Genomic DNA, 3,902 nt, shown 5'->3' on the forward strand with positions numbered 1-3,902 from the left:
AAGAAAGAAAGAAAGAAAGAAAGAAAGAAAGAAAGAAAGAAAGAAAGGAAGGAAGAAGGAAGGAAGGAAGAAAGAGAGGGCGGAGGTTTTCATGGTCTATTACATTATTTCTGCAGGACTTCTCAGTTCCTTTCATATGTTGATATACAGTGAGTGAGTGAGAGAGAGAGAGAGAGAGAGAGAGTGTGTGTGTGTGTGTGTGTGTGTGTGTGTGTGATACTGTTTTTTAAAACCATATCCAAGAAGACAATAAAAATTTTATGATCTTTTGAATCTATAATACTTTGGATTCCTTCCCAGAATGGTTAAGGGACACTTGTGTTCATCCTAAGTGTTCCTGAGGCCAAGGTGTGAGGGATGTGTGGACATCACCAAATGAGAAGGAATCCCCTTCTGAGACTAGGTTCTGTAAAGCGTCAGGGAGTATGGTGCTAAGTTTAAATCTTAGGCTCACTGCCTAAAGATGAGTGACTTGGGGCAGGTCCCTTAACTTTTGGAGTTTGTTTCTTCATTTACCACATGAAGATAATAATACAACCTGAGGGCAGGTGTGAGGTGCTGATGAAATCACTGCGTGTTCCCGGTACTTGGAAGGGTCTTTTCATTTCCCCTCCTATGCCTTCTTGCTTGGCTAATTTCTCCTTTTCAGGACTCTGATGAAATGCCTCCCGGTGCAGATGTCCACTCTGACAACACCCTCTACAGGGCAGGGACACTTGCAGTGTTTTCTGGGCAGGACCTGCCTCATATTCGCACATGCCTTTCTGGAAGCACCCATCCCCCTGTGCTGCATCGTTGTCCACCCATCTTCTCTTCAGGCAGTAGTCCCCGGAGGGCGAGGACTGCATTTTATCTCTGACCCGCCCCGCCCTCCCAGCGCCAGCCACAGTTTAATAAGGACCACGTTCCAGAGTCAGGGATGAATTACTGTCCTACGTAGGCCCCTTCTTTTTTTTTTTTAAATTAATTTTATTTATTTATTTGTTTGTTACATCTTTATTGGAGTATAATGCCTTTACAATGGTGTGTTTCTGCTTTATAACAAAGTGAATCAGCTATACATATACATATATCCCCATATCTCCTCCCTCTTGTGTCTCCCTCCCATCCTCCCTATCCCACCCCTCTAGGTGGTTACAAAGGACCGAGCTGATCTCCCTGTGCCATGCAGCTGCTTCCCACTAGCTGTCTATTTTACATTACGTAGTGTATATATGTCCATGCCACTCTCTCACTTCGTCCCAGCTTACCCTTCCCCCTCCCCATGTCCTCAAGTCCATTCTCTGCTTCTGTGTCTTTATACCTGTCCTGCCCCTAGGTTCTTCAGAATCATTTTTTTTTTGCATACAGTATTTGTTTTTCTCTTTATGACTTACTTCACTCTGTATGACAGTTTCTAGGTCCACCATCCACCTCACTACAGTAACTCAATTCTGTTTCTTTTTCTGGCTGAGCAATATTCCATTGTATATATGTGCCACATCTTCTTTATCCATTCATCTGTTGATGGACACTTAGGTTGCTTCCATGTCCTGGCTATTGTAAATAGAGCTGCAATGAACATTGTGGTACATGACTCTTTTTGAATTATGGTTTTCTCAGGGTATATGCCCAGTAGTGGGATTGCTGGGTTGTATGGTAGTTCTGTTTTTAGTTTTTTAAGGAACCTCCATACTGTTCTCCATAGTGGCTGTATCGATTTACATTCCCACCAACAGTGCAAGAGGGTTCCCTTTTCTCCACACCGTCTCCAGCATTTATTGTTTCTAGATTTTTTGATGATGGCCATTCTGACTGGTGTGAGGTGATACCTCATTGTAGTTTTGATTTGCATTTCTCTAATGATTAGTGATGTTGAGCATCCTTTCATGTGTTTGTTGGCAATCTGTATATCTTCATTGGAGAAATGTGTATTTAGGTCTTCTGCCCATTTTTGGATTGGGTTGTTTGGTTTTTTTTGATATTGAGCTTCATGAGCTGCTTGTAAATTTTAGAGATTAATCCTTTGTCAGTTGCTTCATTTGCAAATATTTTCTCCCATTCTGAGGGTTGTCTTTTCGTCTTGTTTATGTTTTCCTTTGCTGTGCAAAAGCTTTGAAGTTTCATTAGGTCCCATTTGTTTATTTTTGTTATTTCCATTTCTTTAGCAGGTGGGTAAAAAGGATCTGGTTGTGATTTATGTCATAGAGTGTTCTGCCTGTGTTTTCCTCTAAGAGTTTTATAGTATCTGGCCTTACATTTAGGTGTTTAATCCATTTTGAGCTTATTTTTGTGTATGGCGTTAGGGAGTGTTCTAATTTCATTCTTTTACATGTAGCTGTCCAGTTTTTGCAGCACCACTTGTTGAAGAGGCTGTCTTTTCTCCACCGTATATTCTTGCTTCCTTTATCAAAAATAAGATGACTACATGTGCGTGGGTTTATCTCTGGGCTTTCTATCCTGTTCCATTGATCTGTATTTCTGTTTTTGTGCCAGTACCATAGTGTCTTGATTACTGTAGCTTTGTAGTATAGTCTGAAGTCCGGAGCCTGATTCCTCCAGCTCCATTTTTCTTTCTCAAGATTGCTTTGGCTATTTGGGGTCTTTTGTGTTTCCATACAAATTGAAATTTTTTTCTAGATCTGTGAAAAATGCCATTGGTAGTTTGATAGGGATTGCACTGAATCTGTAGATTGCTTTGGGTAGTATAGTCATTTTCACAATGTTGATTCTTCCAATCCAAGAACATGGTATATCTCTCCATCTGTTTGTATCGTCTTTAATTTCTTTCATCAGTGTTTTATAGTTTTCTGCATACAGGTCTTTTGTCTCCTAAGGTAGGTTTATTCCTAGGTATTTAATTCTTTTTGTTGCAGTGGTAAATGGGAGTGTTTCCTTAATTTCTCTTGCAGAGTTTTCATCATTAGTATATAGGAATGCAAGAGATTTCTGTGCATTAATTTTGTATCCTGCTACTCTATCAAATTCATTGATTAGCTTTAGTAGTTTTCTGGTAGCATCTTTAGGATTCTCTATATATGGTATCATGTCATCTGCAAACAGTGACAGTTTTACTTTCTCTTTTCTGATTCGGATTCCTTTTTCTTCTCTGATCGCTGTGGCTAAAACTTCCAAAACTATGTTGAATAATAGAGGTGAGAGTGGACAGCCTTGTCTTGTTCCTGACCTTAGAGGAAATGGTTTCAGTTTTTCACCATTGAGAACAATGTTGGCTCTGGGTTTGTCATATATGGCCTTTATTATGTTGAGGTAAGTTCCCTCCATGCCTACTTTCTGGAAGGTTTTCATCATAAATGGGTGTTGAATTTTGTTGAAAGCTTTCTCTGCATCTACTGAGATGATCGTATGGTTTTTCTCCTTCAATTTGTTAATATGCTGTATCACGTTGATTGATTTGCGTATATTGAAGAATCCTTGCATTCCTGGAATAAACCCCCCTTGATCATGGTGTATGATCCGTTTAATGTGCTGTTGGATTCTGTTTGCTAGTATTTTGTTGAGGATTTTTGCATCTATGTTCATCAGTGATATTGGCCTGTAGTTTTCTTTCTTTGTGACATCTTTGTCTGGTTTGGTATCAGGGTGATGGTGGCCTCATAGACTGAGTTGGGCAGTGTTCCTCCCTCTGCTATATTTTGGAAGAGTTTGAGAAGGATGGGTGTTAGCTCTTCTCTAAATGTTTGATAGAATTCGCCTGTGAAGCCATCTGGTCCTGGGCTTTTGTTTGTTGGAATATTTTTAATCACAGTTTCAATTTCAGTGCTTGTGATTGGTCTGTTTATATTTTCTATTTCTTCCTGGTTCAGTCTTGGAAGGTGGTGCTTTTGTAAGAATTTGTCCATTTCTTCCAGGTTGTCCATTTTATTGGCATATAGTTGCTTGTAGTAATCTCTCACGATCCT

The sequence above is a fragment of the Monodon monoceros genome, unplaced genomic scaffold (assembly GCF_005190385.1).
Source record: "Monodon monoceros isolate NGI ecotype Baffin Bay Population unplaced genomic scaffold, NGI_Narwhal_1 Super_Scaffold_2, whole genome shotgun sequence".
Lineage (NCBI taxonomy): Eukaryota > Metazoa > Chordata > Mammalia > Artiodactyla > Monodontidae > Monodon > Monodon monoceros.